Source organism: Coregonus lavaretus (assembly GCF_964263955.1).
Source record: "Coregonus lavaretus genome assembly, chromosome: 1".
Taxonomy (NCBI): Eukaryota; Metazoa; Chordata; class Actinopteri; order Salmoniformes; family Salmonidae; genus Coregonus; species Coregonus lavaretus.
The window spans coordinates 11,938,185-11,956,202 of NC_139988.1; the positions used below are offsets into that span (position 1 = coordinate 11,938,185).

General features: G+C 41.8%; 2 long non-coding RNA genes across 2 annotated transcripts; both read left to right on the top strand.

Moving 5' to 3' along the window:
- The first annotated feature begins 3,719 nt into the window (after positions 1 to 3,719).
- On the top strand, positions 3,720 to 6,474 carry LOC311127591. Its single transcript, XR_014613124.1, has 8 exons — positions 3,720 to 3,957; positions 4,935 to 5,023; positions 5,276 to 5,422; positions 5,543 to 5,688; positions 5,797 to 5,933; positions 6,058 to 6,151; positions 6,242 to 6,353; positions 6,442 to 6,474. It is a non-coding gene; the product is annotated as an uncharacterized lncRNA (long non-coding RNA).
- Positions 6,475 to 6,485: 11 nt separating this feature from the next.
- On the top strand, positions 6,486 to 7,601 carry LOC311127597. Its single transcript, XR_014613125.1, has 4 exons — positions 6,486 to 6,665; positions 6,757 to 6,928; positions 7,062 to 7,189; positions 7,316 to 7,601. It is a non-coding gene; the product is annotated as an uncharacterized lncRNA (long non-coding RNA).
- The last annotated feature ends 10,417 nt before the right edge of the window (positions 7,602 to 18,018 follow it).

Consider the following 18,018-nt stretch of genomic DNA (forward strand, 5'->3'; position numbering starts at 1 on the left):
GGTCCTCATGAGAGCCAGTTTAATCATAGCGCTTGATGGTTTTTGCAACTGCACTTGAAGAAACTTTCAAAGTTCTGGAAATGTTCCGTATTGACTTAAAGTAAAGATGGAATGTTGTTTCTCTTTTCTTACTTGAGCTGTTCTTGACTTGGTCTTTTAGCAAATAGGGCTATCTTCTGTATACCCCCCCTACCTTGTCATAACACAACTGATTCGCTCAAACGCATTAAGAAGGAAAGAAATTCCACAAACAAACTTTTAAGGCACACCTGTTCATTGAAATGCATTCCAGGTAACTACCTCATGAAGCTGGTTGAGAGAATTCCAAGAGTGTGCAAAGTTGTCATCAAGGCAAAGGGTGGCTATTTGAAGAATCTCAAATATAAAATATATTTATTTCTCTCTCTCTCTCTCTCTCTCTCTCTCTCTCTCTCTCTCTCTCTCTCTCTCTCTCTCTCTCTCTCTCTGTCTCTCATCCTTGGCCTGCCATATTAGAGAGAGAGCTTTCTGATTGTGTCTTCGTCCTGCTCTAAGACGTCTCAGCCATACCAAATCATTTAGAAGCTCTAGGAGAGAGGAGAAGAATTCGACTTCGTCCTGGAATGGCATGGAAATACGGCCCCTTCTGAGTTTCCTTCAAGCTTTTCATTTTGCGGAGTGCCATGGTAGATTCACTGTAATCTGGCAGATCAAAGGCAATGAGTGCAATCCTATTCCCATAATCCAGTTTTATGGTGACTTTTGCGAATGTAATAACATAGAAAAACTAGAAATCAGTCAATCATTTAAACTGGTGGGGTGTTTTTCCCCCTCTCTCTCTTTGTCTCGTTGTTGACGCGTTTATAACCGATTCATCATGTTGTATTTTGGTTTCTTATTTGTCTCCCTTCAGTTTACAGTAAGGATGTTGTTGATGCTGTTGATTAATTAATCCTTATCAGTTCTGATTTCAGTTGATGATAATTAACTAAATCATAATTATGGATCTGCTCGGTTTCTATTTAAGTTTACATTTACGTCATTTAGCAGACGCTCTTATCCAGAGCGACTTACAAATTGGTGCAAACTATGATACTCCTTGTATTGTTATTCAAATGTGTTCTTCACGACATGCCATTTGAGAGAGAGAGAGAGAGAGAGAGAGTGAGAGAGAGAGAGAAGGGGGAGAGAGAGAGTTACCAATCCATCTCTCTGAACCAAGCCATGTGTGAATGGATTAGCTTCCCCTATGAATATGCCTGAACTGTAGCTCAGCACTACACTAACCCAACAGAAAGGAAATAGACATTTAACCCAGCGACAGGCAAGACATGTAGCTCGCTGAGGGCTCAGTCATCTAGCAGGCATTAGGAGTGACAATTATCATATCGCATCTGACAGCCAAATTATATTCCGACTGAGGGCCTTCTCCGCCACCGGGAAGGCTGCTTTGATTCACTTAAGTGGGAAACAATTAGTGACAGCGAGAGTCCCTCCCGGGCATGGTAGAACCCCTGTACGGTGCCCCCCCGGATCTAGGTCTGTCTCCCTACCCAAGGCAGGTTGATCCCCTCCCATACAGTGCCTCCGGAAAGCCTTCCCTCCAGCCCAATACGTGCCCCCCTCCCACAGTGCCCCCCAGAGGCCTACCCGTCCCTGCATAATGTGTGCCCTCCTCTACCTTTGTGGCCCAGTAAAGAGCATGAGACAAATGGCAGGTATTTTCTCTAAGTGGAAGGCAGCCATCAGTGTTCTGGTGGCAGTGCCCTCTTTTAACCCTACCTTACCCTACTATAACTTCTACCATCTTACTCCAAATCACAGTGAACAAGACTATCTCTGTATATCTCTCTTTCTTCTTTAAACCGGCAGCTACAGTACAGTACAGTACAGTACAGTACAGCTACAGTACAGCTACAGTACAGCTACAGTACAGTACAGTCCAGTACAGTACAGTACAGCACAGCTACAGTACAGTACAGTAAAGCTACAGTACAGATACAGTACAGTACAGTACAGTACAGCTACAGTACAGATACAGTACAGCTACAGTACAGTACAGCACAGCACAGTACAGCACAGCACAGTACATTACAGCTACAGCTACAGCTACAGCTACAGCTACAGCTACAGCTACAGCACAGCACAGCTACAGTACAGTACAGTACAGTACAGCTACAGTACAGCTACATCTACAGCTACAGTACAGTACAGCTACAGTACAGCTACTTACAGTACAGCTACAGTACAGCTACAGTACATTACAGCTACAGTATAGTACAGCTACAGTACAGTACAGCTACAGTATAGTACAGTACAGCTACAGTACAGTACAGCTACAGTACAGCTACAGTATAGTACAGCTACAGTACATTACAGCTACAGTATAGTACAGCTACAGTACAGTACAGTACAGCTACAGTACAGTACAGCTACAGTATAGTACAGTACAGCTACAGTACAGTACAACTACAGTACAGTACAGCTACAGTACAGCTACAGCTACAGCTACAGTACATCTACAGTATAGTACAGCTACAGCTACAGTACATTACAGCTACAGTATAGTACAGTACAGCTACAGTACAGTACAGCTACAGTACAGTACAGCTACAGTACAGCTACAGCTACAGCTACAGTACAGTACAGCTACAGTATAGTACAGCTACAGCTACAGTACAGTACAGCTACAGTGCAGCTACAGTACAGCTACTTTACCGTACAGCTACAGTACATGACCCTCAGGACTCACACTTACAGACAGGAGACTACTCAACACATCTGTTCATTGTGTTTCTGCTACCCGTGTCAACTCAGTATCCCAGGTACAACAAACCAGGAGGTCAATGAAGGGGAAGTTGAAGGTCCCCATGCTCAAAGTACCGTTTTGCAGATGTACTGTTTAACGAAAGGAGGAAAACTCCTCCTTCTCTCTCTCTCTCTCTCTCTCTCTCTCTCTCTCTCTCTCTCTCTCTCTCTCTCTCTCTCTCTCTCTCTCTCTCTCTCTTTCTCTCTCTCTCTCTTTCTCTCTCTCTCTCTCTCAATTCAATTCAAAGGGCTTTATTGGCATGAAAAACTAAAGTGAAATAAACAATAAAAAATTAACAATAAACATTATACTCATAAACATTTCAAAAGAATAAAGACATTTTAAATGTCATTTTATATGCAAATAGTTCAAGTACAAAAGGCAAAATAAATATTATTTACAATGGTGTTTGTTCTTCACTGGTTGCCCTTTTCTTGTGGCAACAGGTCACAAATCTTGCTGCTGTGATTGCACACTGTGGTATTTCACCCAATAGATATGGGAGGTTATCAAAATTGGATTTGTTTTCACATTCTTTGTGGGTCTGTGTAATCTGAGGGAAATATCTGTCTCTAATTTGGTCATACATTTGGCAGGAGGTTAGGAAGTGCAGCTCAGTTTCCACATCATTTTGTGGGCAGTGTGCACATAGCCTGTCTTCTCTTGAGAGCCAGGTCTGCCTACGGCGGCCTCTGTCAATAGCAAGGCTATGCTCACTGAGTCTGTACATAGTCAAAGCATTCCTTAATTTTTGGGTCAGTCACGGTGGTCAGGTATTCTGCCACTGTGTACTCTCTGTTTAGAGCCAAATAGCATTCCAGTTTGCTCTGTTTTTTGTGGAAGGTTTGGGAATCGCTTCCTTTTAGGTGGTTGTAGAATTTAACGGCTCTTATCTGGATTTTGATAATTAGCGGGTACACAGTAAAAAATGGGGTGTTAATATTTCAGAGTAAAGTTATTTTAACCCAGATAGAGTATTTTCAACATTTTTGAGAGTAAAGTTGCTCTATCAGTGGAGTTAAAAGTGAGTGTAAAAATCTGCAGATACGCAGTGACAATTTCAACTCTACAGCAGTGATGAATACCCGCCACTCTGCTTTGCTGAAGTTTGGCACGTACGTTGGTGGAGGAAGATTGCGAAGGAGTAGCTAGGCCACAGATATTGCTAGGTAAGTTACATCCCCGTTTTTTCAACACCAAACCGGTATTTTTTAACTTTACATAATTTTAGAGTTGTGCTGATGTCAAGGTCATATTTTAAGTTACGAGTTCCATGCGGCGGTCCCCCTTGCAGTGAGCTCGTCATCAGCCAGCTAAATTAGCTTGTAAGTTCAGATGGTTGACAGTAATAACTGTTATATGATATACCCATGGAATATGTTTGATATTTTTGTGAATGGCTTGCTGTTTCATATGGCTAAAAATAGGTAACGTTAACTTAGCTAATCAGTTCGTTTGAAGGACACCACCGTTTGGCATGAGCGCAGATTGTGCTTGTCATGCGGTTAGCTAGCTTGCAATCAGTATCGGTAACTGTCTTTCTTTGTGTTGCAATATTTTCACGAATGAAGTTTGTCAGAATGGTAAATACGTAAAATAACGTTCGCTAACAACAAAACATTTATACAGATAGTATTGTTAGCTAACGTTATTGTATAGCTTCCCAGGCTTCCTTACACTAACGTTAACTGTTTTTTATAAAGCTATATATAACGGTAATGTTAGCATGCTTCTGATAGTTAGCCAGCTAATGTTGGTGTTATAAAACGATAACTTAGATCACTGATTTGCATGACGGGTTTGTTTAACATTGCTTAACCATTTTAATGGTTAGCTACTGTTCGAACTAAAATGGCTAATGAGCTAGCTAACTTTGACACATAGCTAGTTATTTGGTAGCTAATGGGACAATGTGCCTCTAAACTTGAACTAGCCTACACCCATTTGCTGCAGAAAATGGCAGCTTAACGTTATATTCAACCAGCACAACTTTGTCTACTTCAGCCTTTGTAATTGCAGTGTAACGTCTAAGTAATGCATAGTGCATTGCGTAGCTAGTACTACTGAGATAAATGGATAGTTAGCTAACGCTTAGTTGAACCAGCACTAAATGATGATTTTGAATATATATTTTCTTTGTTAACAGAGGCAAAATGCTGTTGCGTGTTCAGCTCGGGGAAGAGCAGAAATACGTCAAGCTGTCTGAGCTGACATTCAATGCTTTCTTGAAAGAAGGTAGGTATAATAGGTTAAAGCAATACATATCACCCTAATGACAAAATAATACAGCATTAAGCTATTATCTTATGATATCTATTTAGGTCTATAGTCATTTCTGCTGTGCTTTATATTTTCAGTAACATAAAATCAGGTGCAGATCCTTGTCTTTCATCATTTTGTGAACACATGAGGCAACCTTAAGTATGAACTTGGATTCTTGTGAGAAGGGAATGCATGTTTTTCTTTTTTTTCTTCTTTTTTTAACAGTGTGTCTAAAATTCAACATACCAGAAAGCAGAAAGCCAGACATTAAGGTGTATGACCAGTCTGACACAGAAGTTGACTCAGATGTTTTTGAAGAATTAGTAAAGGAGTCACCTGGAACTTTCAGAATCATGCTGGGCAATGGACTTGGTATTCATTCATTCAATTAGTTTTTTAGTTTAAAGGCCAGAATGAGAACCTTTATTGTCTTAAAAATAACAGTTTATTGTAATATGTTTCTATGTTTTGCACAAATTTCATAATGAACAGATACCTCTCATTCATCATCATGCTCGGGTACATCTGATGACACCATCATTCTGAATTTCACTGTGTGTGACGATGTTGAAGAAGTAGCGGCTGGCGAAGGAAGCCAGCCTAAAAGGCCATGCCACATAAACTATGAGGCAAAAGCAGTAAGTGGTGAACATTGCTGTTAAGTCCAATCTGAATGTTGTTTCATCATGTGACAGCATTACATATTGTTTTACAATTACGGAAAGCACATTTCTTTCCACCTATAGCTGATTGAAAAAATCCTAACATCAAAGCCTGGTGGTGAACGCATTATGCAAGAGTATGGAAAAACCAAATCTCTGACAGATGCCACCAGAAGACAGATGATCAACATACTTGCTGCTGAGATGACAGAAACACATGGGTAAGCATTAAGCATATAGATGGGCTGTAAAGAAACATTGTTATTATTTTCCGGTTATTAATTATGTAAAATGTGTTGTGCAATATCAATTCAGTGTGATGTTAACTTTGAATTCATATGCTAGGACATCCCCCCCCAAAAGTGTCAGAGTGATGTATGCACAGGGGATAGTAGCTTTGTTTCCCTATCTAGAAGACCCATACTCACAACATGGATATGTAAGTAAATGGGTTATTGCAACATTATGCACATATTCACTCTATGAAATGGGAATAGTACTCCTTTATAATTTATTTATAATAATATAGGATCATTACTACGATCCGGAGAGTGGTTCCGGATACCTTGCATGGCGATTGAAGACCATACAAAGAAAAACAGCAGAGGAAAGAGGTGCCTCAGTCAGCAAATCTCCTAAAGGTATGTTTTCTGATCAGTGACATGTAATTATAATGGTGACCTGTGAATTGTACAGAAAGGATTTCTTAACACTGTATTTTGTCTTAAGTTGGTGGGCCAGGCCGTGATCGTCAGCCCTTCACTTATGACAGAGAGCCATCTGATGAGGATGTGGAAGCAGCTATTGCTGTTTTGAGACACTCTGCTGATGAAAACACTGTCCGTGAGAAGATGAAAATGACCTTCATATATCGGCAAGCAATGGTCAACGATGAAGCCAAATCATCAGATGTCTTCTCGGTCTTCCCAAGATTTCTGGACACACCAGGACTGGTATGACAACTTAATTCACTGCATCACCAAAAATATCCAATGAAGAATAAGGTAACACTCATTATTTCTGTCTTTGTGTGTTACATTGCAGATAGAACAAGATTTCAGACTTCTGTTTGGTGAGGCCACAGCCAACAAATTCTTGGAGAAGTGGCCAACCACTTTCAAAGCAAAAGTAATAAAGGAAAGCCATGGACTTGTATCCACCACAGAACTCTTGGATTTGATGCGCAATGCTGAGTCAGCTGCTGAAGTTGAGAATGGTATGAATGAACTGTTTTACTTTTTATGTGGATAATGTAGGTGTGCATTATATGTCCATAATGGTGCAAGTTGTGAATAAGAATGTTATGCTACGGCACAATGTTAACCAGGTTTTTATTTACTTATTTGTAGGCTGGGACAGTGACATGTCTGCCATCTTGCTGCTGCTACATTTGCTACCACCATCTGCACAAGGTAGAAAGAGGCCGGGAAAGATGTCTGCATATCAAGCTGTAGATCAGCTCATCAGATTTCAAAAGGTATGCTTAACAGTTGTTTAAAATATATATTCCATCATCTCAATCTTGTGCACAGTTTGAGGTGATCTTATCTATTGTCAGAGGTTAGTCACCAAAACAATTCTGTTGAATGTGTTTTTTTTGTAGGTTGGAACCAGTGTGCAGCAGCATCTTGACAACATCACCCAAAGCAGTCAGCCCTACCTTCTCGCCCAGGGATCCACACAGAGCAGCATTCACTCCTACTTCATTGTGGTTGACAAGCATGCTCTTCCATGCAAGGCAACAGGTTCAGTAGGAGCTTTTGACGAAGTCTTTAAAGCCCATTACGTATTTGGTACGTCATACAGTTCTTCCTTGAGCAGCTTTTTCACTTTTGTGCAAACAACCATCTATAACATCGACATGGGGGAAACAAAGGAGACTCCTAGAGTTGCTGCGTTGCGAGCAAGAATGGTGCGTTAGTTGAGATAAAACTATGAAGTGTTTTCTTTGCAAAAGTGACCATGGAAGTCCAAACAACCTTGTTAAGCACCTTAAGAGAATTCATGGGCTATGTACAGGCAGGACTCTTTTTCTGAAATGTGGTCAAGAAGGATGCTCACGTTCTTTTGGTAGCTTTTCTGGTTTTAGAAAACATCTTAACAAGTGCCACGGAGAAAGTTTAGTAGATTCTATAGAAGATGATCTTTCAGACCCTCAAAGTACCGTCAACACCAGTAATATTTCTCATGTTGAAGTGTCGACTGAATGTTTAGAGGCTGAGTCAGAGTTATCTTCGCCATACATTGTAAATAGTTGTGCAGCTGTTATTTCTGATCTAAAGGCAGCAGGTGTTGGTCAAAGTACAGTAAATACTGTAGTGATTTCCATGGAAGAGATTGTTCAAGATATTCATCAGCATGCTAAAGAAACAGTGATAAAGCATGTATTTAGTAATGAAAGAGAAACAGAAATGTGCAAGAAAGTTGAGGCGTGTTTTGAGGGGTTAGAGAATCCTTTCACAGTTCTAAATTCGGAATACAAGCGATCAAAATGTATGACTGCCAAGTGGGAAATAGTAGAACCAGTTGAATGTGTGATTGGTTCAAGATTTGACACAAGACGAAATAAAAAGACTGGAACATATGATCAGGTAGTAGTTCAAGATAAATTCATGTATATTCCAATTTTATCTACACTGCAGTCAATATTTAAAAGTCAGTATTTTGCAGAAATGTTGCAAAGCTCAGCTACCAGCAACTCTAGACTGAGAGATATTTGTGATGGATCTTTTTTTAAAAGTCACCCCCTGTTCTCAACTGAGAAGCAGACAATACAGGTCCAGATGTTCTATGATGATTTTGAGGTCGCCAACCCATTGGGTTCCAAGTGAGGTATTCATAAATTGGGTGGAGTATATTTTACTTTAAGAAACTTCTCTCCAAAATGGAATTCTTTTTTGGCTAACATACACCTGTGCGCCTTATTTCATACTCAAGATGTTAAACGATATGGTTTTAGTGAAATTTTTGCTCCCATTGTTCGAGACATTAAAGTGTTAGAGAGCGATGGTATTGAGATTCCATTATACAGTGGTTATGTACGTGGCACTGTAGTACAGGTAACAGGTGATAATTTGGGCTTGCATAGTTTGTTTGGTCTGGTGGAGTCTTTCAGTGCAAGGTACTGTTGCAGGTTCTGTTTAGCAGAAAAGGAGGACTTTCAAACAGAATTCTCTGAAGATTCTTCCAAAATAGTTTTACGCACCAAAGATATGCATACTGCTCACTGTCAAGAAATGGCTTGTAATCCATCCCTTCCGTATGTTTTTGGTGTGAAAAGGTCATGCATATTAAATTCATTGAGGTATTTTCACACAACTGAGAACTTCTCAGTTGATGTGATGCATGATGTGTTAGAAGGGGTTGGCCAGTACGAATTGAAGTTATTATTTCTGTATTTGAATGAAAAACATGTTACATCAGGAGAAATACATTCAAGAATACAAAGTTTTGATTATGGTTTCACAGAGAGAAATAACAGGCCTGTGACTGTTAATTTAAGTGAAGGATCTAATGATCTGGGACTGAATGCAATTCAGTCCTGGTGCTTACTTAGGAATGTTCCTCTTATCTTTGGAGATTTGGTAACTTCTACTGACCAACACTGGGGCCTGCTTCTTTTATTATTGCAAATAATTAACATTATATTCTCGCCCATGTTATCTCAAGGTCTATGTGTATATTTAAAACATTTGATTGTTGATCACCATACACTGTTTAAGAAGTTGTATCCTCAGAAAAAACTTTTACCAAAGCACCATTTTCTTATCCACTATCCCCGCTGCATCCAGAAAATAGGGCCTGTACTTCATAGTTGGTGTATGAGGTATGAAGGCAAACATAATTTTTTCAAAAAACAGCTTAAATCGTTTAAAAATATTACCAAAACGCTGGCAAAAAAGCATCAGAATCATATGGCATATAGTTGGCGAAGATCAACAACTTTTAGTCGGTTAGATATTGGTCCAGGAAAAATGGTGGCTTTAAATATGGTAAAAGGAGGTTCTGAAATTGCTTTGGCAATGCAAGTGCCCAGTAGCATTCAGGTTATGAAGGTTAATTGGGCTAAACATAATGGGTATGTTTATCGCCCACACTTGGTTATCTGTGGCGAAGTTGACTCTGAAGTGCCCTTGTTTTATCAGATTGAGTCAGTTCTGATAATGTGTGAAAAACTGTTACTACTCACAGTGCCTTTAGTTACAGTAACTTTTCAAGAACATTTCCATGCATATGAGGTGATCAGATCAAAGCATGATTTAGTTTTTTTTCATGTCGACAACCTGCACTACCCTAGACCTTTTGACATACAAAGGTCATATGGAGGAAATGACACAGCTCTCCTTGTTGTGCCATATTGCTTTCTCTGGTGAAAATTTTTATGATGTTATACTTCTGTCATAGACAAGGCAATGGGTGTACAATGTAAATTCACGGACATTGAAATTATACTTTTTTTTTTCAATAAATGTGGGTGCTCTCATCTTGTATTATTGTGCTTTGTTTTATTTGATAGTATTGATATTTCTATAATTCAGTAACACTACATCATATGATTTAAATTAAAAAAAAAAAACACTGTAGAGAAATGAAAAGTAAATATCATTACACTTTAAAGTGTCATTTTTTAAAGTAAAATTGTAGTTGACTTAACTCTATACAGTGTAATCATATTACTCTCAACAGTGTGATTAAACTACAGTGTTAAATATTTTGACACATTTCATTGTTATTTTTTACACAATATGGAGTAGAATTAACTCTAAAAGTTTTACACTGACCAAAGAGTACATTTTACACTGATTTTGAGTGGGACCAAATGTTATCTGAAACAGAGTTAAATTCAACTCGATAGGAGTTAAATTAACACTTCTGTTTTTACTGTGTATCGGCCTAATTCTGCTCTGCATGCATTATTTGGTATTTTACGTTGTACACTGAAGATATTTTTGCAGAATTCTGCATGCAGAGTCTCAATTTGGTGTTTGTCCCATTTTGTGAATTCTTGGTTGGTGAGCTGACCCCAGATCTCACAACCATAAAGGGCAATGGGTTCTATAATCGATGACATGGAAGGCCCTTCTTGCCTTGTCTCTCAAATCATTTACAGCTTTGTGGAAGTTACCTGTGGAGCGGATGTTTAGGCTGAGGTAGGTATAGTTTTTGGTGTGCTCTAGGGCAATGGTGTCTAGATGGAATTTGTATTTGTGGTCCTGGCAACTGGACCTGTTTTGGAACACCATTATTTTTGTCTTACTGAGATGTACTGTCAGGGCCCAGGTCTGACAGAATCTGTGTAGAAGATCTAGGTGCTGCTGTAGGCCCTCCTTGGTTGGGGACAGAAGCTCCAGATCATCAGCAAACAGTATACATTTGACTTCAGATTCTAGTACTCACTCTCTCTCTGAGACAGACAAGGCATGCTGAGTGCAGATCATATCAAATGGAATAAATTCCCTTTCTTATGGGTTTGTTGATTTCTGCTACACACAGACACAGCTCTGCATCTTTCATGTGATAGTCTCTCTCTCTCTCTCTCTCTCTCTCTCTCTCTCTCTCTCTCTCTCTCTCTCTCTCTCTCTCTCTCTCTCTCTCTCTCTCTCACTTCAATTCAATTCAATTCAATAGACATTATTGACATGGCAAGTTAAATTACTTACATTGTCATAGTATACATATAACACACATGGTGGGAACAACAGCAATAATAATAGTAGTAGTGGAAATGGGATTACCATTAACAGCAACTACAACAATACTAATGAGAATAACAATACATTAAAGCAATAGTAGTCGACCAGTCTCAACATGACTGAGAGGACTTATGACATGGCATGAAAGCCAAAACAAAACAGGAAATATTATGGACATTACATTGCACTTTTCACTGGCTGTCCCTCAGGTTGTGGCAGGAGGACACATATTTGGCTGCCAAAATTGCCACCCAGTAAATATTTGATTTTTTCTTCCTCTTTTATAGTTTCAAATTCTTTGTACTGAGTGATAATTTTGGGAATGAAAGATTCTCTTAGGTCTGAGTATTTGTCACAGTGTAATAGGAAATGCAGCTCTGTCTCTACCTCTCCCCGGGGGCTGAGTGAGCACAGCCTGTCCTCTCTGGGAAGCCAGGTTTGCCTGTGACGACTGGTCTCTATAGCCAGACTGTGCTCACTGAGTCTGTACCTAGTCATTGTTTTCCTCAGTTTTCTATCAGTCACGGTGGTCAGATAGTCTGCCACCATGTACTGTCTGTTTAGAGCCAAATAGCATTGAAGTTTACTTTGATTTTTTGTGGTATCTTTCCAATAGGTGATATATTTTTATTTTTGCTTTGTGATGATTTGGTTGGGCCAGATTTTCTGAGTGCTGTCCTGAGGCTCTATGAGGTTGGTTTTGGTTAGTGAACTGAGCCTCAGAACCAGCTGGCTGAGGGGAGTCTTCTCTTGTTTCATCTCTTGACATAGTAGAGCTGTGTGATGGAATGTTTTGGGGTCACTTGTTTTTAGATGGTTGAAAAATTTGATGGCTCTTTTTTCTATTCGAATAAGGAGGGGGTATTGGCCCAATTCTGCTCTACATGCGTTATTTTGAGTTTTTCTTTGCACTTGCAATATTCCTTTTAATGGCATAGAATGCTCTTCTTGCTTTGTCTCTCACCTCATTCACAGCCATCTGAAAGCTACCTGTGTTGCTTATATTTAGTCCTAGATACGTGTAATTTTTGGTGTGTTCTAATAGAACTGTGTCTAAATAGAATGTATATTTGTCATCCTGATTTCCTGACCTTTTTTGGAATATCATTATATTCATTTTTTTTTTGATTAACGGTCATGGCCCAGGTCTGGCAGAACCTGTGCAGATGATCTAGATGCTGCTGTAACCCCTCCTTAGTGAGAGACAGTAGTACCAGGTCATCTGCATACAGCAGACACTTGATTTCAGTGTTGTGTAGGGTGAGCCCAGGTGCTGCTGATTCTTCTAATGTTTTTGCCAATTCATTAATGTAAATGTTAAATAGTGTTGGACTTATTGGGCAGCCTTGTTTCACTCCACGTCCCTGAGAGAATAAGTATGTTTGCTTGTTGCCGATTTTAACCGCACATTTTTTTTTTGTAACATGATTTAATAACATCATATGTTTTCCCTCCAATACCACTTTCTATTAGTGTCACGTTTGCTTACAGACGGGACGGACCAAGGCGCAGCGTGATATGCGTACATGTTTATTTAAATGAATAAACAACCGACAAAACAATAAACAAACGAAACATGAAGTCCAAGGTAGAACACAAAACATACCTACACGGAACAAGCTCCCACAACCCACTAGTGCCAATAGGGTGCAGACTCCGACCGCACAACATAAACATAACAGGGTAGGGGCTGGGTGGGCATTCCGCCTCGGAGGCGGATCCGGCTCAGGACGTGACGACCTCTCACTCTTCGCCTCCCTGTTGCGCCCCTGGTCTGGTCTAGACCTTGGCACGTTGCTTCCCCTCTCCTTCCTCCCACGATACGCCAGGCCCAGTCTGGACCCTGGTGTGGGAGACCCCGAACCTGGAGAGGGGCTGACGTCTGGGTCTGGACTGGAGCCGCTGGCCGGAGCTGGACTGGGCACCGGTGGAGCGGACTGCTCTGGCTCCGGAGTGGAGCCGCTGATGGGATCTGGACTGGACCCCGGTGGAGCGGACTGCTCTGGCTCCGGAGTGGAGCAGCTGACCGGTGCTGGATCAGGCACCGGTGGAGCGGACTGCTCTGGCTCCGGAGTGGAGCCGCTGACCGGAGCTGGACTGGACCCCAGTGAAGCGGATTGCTCTGGCTCCGGAGTGGAGCAGCTGACCGGAGCTGAACTGGGCACCGGTGGAGCGGACTGCTCTGGCTCCGGAGTAGAGCAGCTGACCGGTGCCGAACCAGGCACCGGTGGAACAGGCACGGGCCGTGCCGGACTGGACACACGCACCACTGGCTTGGTGCGAGGGGCAGGAACAGGCCGGACTGGGCTGGCGACGCGCACCACTGGTTTGGTGCGAGGGACAGGAATAGGCCGGACCGGGCTGGCGACGCGCACCACTGGCTTGGTGCGAGGGGCAGGAACAGGCCAGGCCGGGCCGGGCTGGCGACGCGCACCACTGGATTGGTGCGAGAGACAGGAACAGGCCGGACCGGTCTGGCGACGCGCACCACTGGCTTGGTGCGAGGGGCAGGAACAGGCCGGGCCGGGCTGGCGACGCACACCACTGGCTTGGTGCGAGGAGCAGGAACGGGTCGGGCCGGACTGGCGACACGCACCACTTGCTTGGTGCGAGGAGCGGGACTGGGTTCCTTTATTATCCCCCGCTCCCTCTGCTGCCTAACCAGCTCCTCTCGCCGTGCCTCTACACTTTCCTTCTCCCTTTTTGCCTCCTGTAGCGCCTCCCTCTGACTGAATAACTCCTGCTCCCTCTGAACCAATAACCCCCGTAACATGGTGGCCTCCTCTCCTAACCTGCAGACCCGCCCTTTAACGGCCTCCTGCTGCCTCGTCGTCCACACTGTGTGCCCCCCCCCCCCCCCCCAAAATGTTCCTCTCGGGTCTCCGTCGTCGGCACTGTTGGCGCCGTTTCTCCTCTCTATACCGGGCCTCCACTGTCTCCTCCCAAGGATGGCAATCCATCCCAGCCTGAATCTCCTCCCAAGTCCAGGATCCCTTACCATCCAGGATCTCCTCCCAGGTCCAGGCTGTCTGCTCCTGCACACGCTGCTTGGTCCTCGTTTGGTGGGATCTTCTGTCACGTTCGCTTACAGACGGGATGGACCAAGGCTCAGCGTGATATGCGTACATGTTTATTTAAATGAATAAACAACCGACAAAACAATAAACAAACGAAACATGAAGTCCAAGGTAGAACACAAAACATACCTACACGGAACAAGATCCCACAACCCACTAGTGCCAATAGGCTGCCTAAGTATGGTCCCCAATCAGAGACAACGAGCGACAGCTGCCTCTGATTGGGAACCACACAGGCCAACATAGATCTATACATACTAGACTGTACAACATGGACAAACACAGCAAGGAAAATACACACCCTGACTCAACAAATAAGAGTCCCCAGAGTCAGGGCGTGACAATTCGTTTGTAAAAAAGACCTTCGTCCCAAATTGAATCAAATGCTTTCTTGAAGTCTACAAAACGAGTAGATTTTGACTTTGTTTTGGTTGACTTGTTTGTCAATTAGAGTGTGGAGGGTGTAAATGTGGTCTGTTGTACGATAATTTTTTACAAATCCAATCTGGCTTCTGCTTAGGACGTTGTGTTCATCAAGGAAATTATGTAGTCTGCTATATATCATACTGCAGAGAATTTTCCCCATGTTGCTGTTAACGCAAATTCCTCTGTAATTATTTTGGTCAAATGTGTCTACATTTTTATGAATTGTTGTGATAAATCTTTGGTTCCAAATATCGGGGAAAATACCTGCAGTTAGGATAATGTTGACGAGTTTGAGTATAGCCAATTTGAATTTGTGGTCTGTATATTTGATCATTTCATTTAAAATACCATCAGCACCACAGGCCTTTTTTGGTTGGAGAGTGCAAAGTTTTTCCAATAATTATTGTTCTGTAATTGGGGTATCCACAGGATTCTGATAGTCTTTGACTGCTGATTCAAGGATTTGTAATTTATCTTGTTGTTCTGGGCTTTTTGTTATATTGCTCTGGAGGTTTGCAAAGTGATTTCTCCACATATCCCCCTTTTGGATAGCCAATCCCTCATTATGAGGTTTGTTTAATTTATTCAAATTCTCCCAGAAGTGGTTTGATTCTATGGATTCCTCAATTACATCCAGCTGATTTCTAATGTGCTGTAAATTTTTTGTTCTTACAGTGTGTTTGTATTGCTTCAGTGTTTCGCCATATTGAAGGCGTATATTTTTGTTGTCTGGGTCTCTGTGTTTTTGATTAGATATATTTCTCAATGACTTTCTTAGAATTTTGCAATCATTATCAAACCATTTTTAATTATCTATTATTTTTGGTTTGCTCTTATGTTTCTTTAGATTAGCCAAGGAGGCTAATTTGTCAAATATAAAGTGTATGTTCCAAACGGCCAAATGTACACCTTCATTGCTGTAGGAGAATGTTAAGGCTAAAAGGTTGTCCAGGAGAGATTGTATTTTTTGGCTAATAATTGCTTTTTGGTAGATTTCTGTACTGTTTGCACTCCATCTATAGGTCTGTTTAGTACCATGTAATTTATTGGGCTGTGATACTTCATGGTTGGGTTCTGCTCTTCTCAGATACAGTGAGGGAAAAAAGTATTTGATCCCCTGCTGATTTTGTACGTTTGCCCACTAACAAAGACATGATCAGTCTATAATTTTAATGGTTGGTTTATTTGAACAGTGAGAGACAGAATAACAACAAAAAAATCCAGAAAAAAGCATGTCAAATATTTAATATATTGATTTGCATTTTAATGAGGGAAATAAGTATTTGACCCCTCTGCCAAACATGACTTAGTACTTGGTGGCAAAACCCTTGTTGGCAATCACAGAGGTCAGACGTTTCTTGTAGTTGGCCACCAGGTTTGCACACATCTCAGGAGGGATTTTGTCCCACTCCTCTTTGCAGATCTTCTCCAAGTCATTAAGGTTTCGAGCCTGACGTTTGGCAACTCGAACCTTCAGCTCCCTCCACATATTTTATATGGGATTAAGGTCTGGAGACTGGCTAGGTCACTACAGGACCTTAATGTGCTTCTTCCTGAGACTCCTTTGTTGCCTTGGTCGTGTGTTTTGGGTCATTGTCATGCTGGAATACCCATCCACGACCCATTTTCAATGCCCTGGCTGAGGGAAGGAGGTTCTCACCCAAGATTTGATGGTACATGGCCCCGTCCATCGTCCCTTTGATGCGGTGAAGTTGTCCTGTCCCCTTAGCAGAAAAACACCCCCAAAGCATAATGTTTCCACCTACTTGTTTGACGGTGGGGATGAGGTTCTTGGGGTCATAGGCAGCATTCCTCCTCCTCCAAACATGGCGAGTTGAGTTGATGTCAAAGAGCTCGATTTTGGTCTCATCTGACCACAACACTTTCACCCAGTTCTCCTCTGAATCATTCAGATGTTCATTGGCAAACTTCAGACGGGCCTGTATGTGTGCTTTCTTGAGCAGGGGGACCTTGCGGGCGCTGCAGGATTTCAGTCCTTCACGGCGTAGTGTATTACCAATTGTTTTCTTGGTGACTATGGTCCCAGCTGCCTTGAGATCATTGACAAGATCCTCCCGTGTAGTTCTGTGCTGATTCCTCACTGTTCTCATGATCATTGCAACTCCACGAGGGGAGATCTTGCATGGAGCCCCAGGCCAAGGGAGATTGACAGTTATTTTGTGTTTCTTCCAATTGCGAATAATCGCACCAACTGTTGTCACCTTCTCACCAAGCTGTTTGGCGATGGTCTTGTAGCCCATTCCAGCCTTTTGTAGGTCTACAATCTTGTCCCTGACATCCTTGGAGAGCTCTTTGGTCTCGGCCATGGTGGAGAGTTTGGAATCTGATTGATTGATTGCTTCTGTGGACAGGTGTCTTTTATACAGGTAACAAACTGAGATTAGGAGCAATCCCTTTAAGAGTGTGCTCCTAATCTCAGCTCGTTACCTGTATAAAAGACACCTGGGAGCCAGAAATCTTTCTGAATGAGAGGGGGTCAAATACTTATTTCCCTCATTAAAATGCTAATCAATTTATAAAAAATTTGACATGCGTTTTTCAGGATTTTTTTGTTGTTATTCTGTCTCTCACTGTTCAAATAAACATACCATATAAATTAAAGACTGATCATTTCTTTGTCAGTGGGCAAACATACAAAATCAGCAGGGGATCAAATACTTTTTTCCCTCACTGAACACTGTGATTTTACTGTGGTCTGAGAGAGGTGTTAGTGGGATGACTGTGAAGGCTCTGAGAGATTTTGGGTTGAGGTCGGTGATGAAGTAGTCTACAGTACTGCTGCCAAGGGATGAGCTGTAAGTGTACCTACCAAAAGAGTCCCCTCTTAGCCTACCATTAACTATGTATAGACCCAGTCTTCGACAGAGCTTCAGGAGCTGTACTTTTTTTTCTCACTTTGTCATAGTTGTTTCTGGGGGGGTATGTGGGGAGGGAAAGATTGTTGCTTCCCGGTAGGTGTTTGTCCCCATGACTGTTAATAGTGTCTAGTTCTTCTGCTGTTCCAGCATTCAGGTCTCCACAGACCAGCACATTCCCTTGGGCCTGAACGTGACTAATATCCCCCTCTAGAATGGAGAAACTCTCTTCAT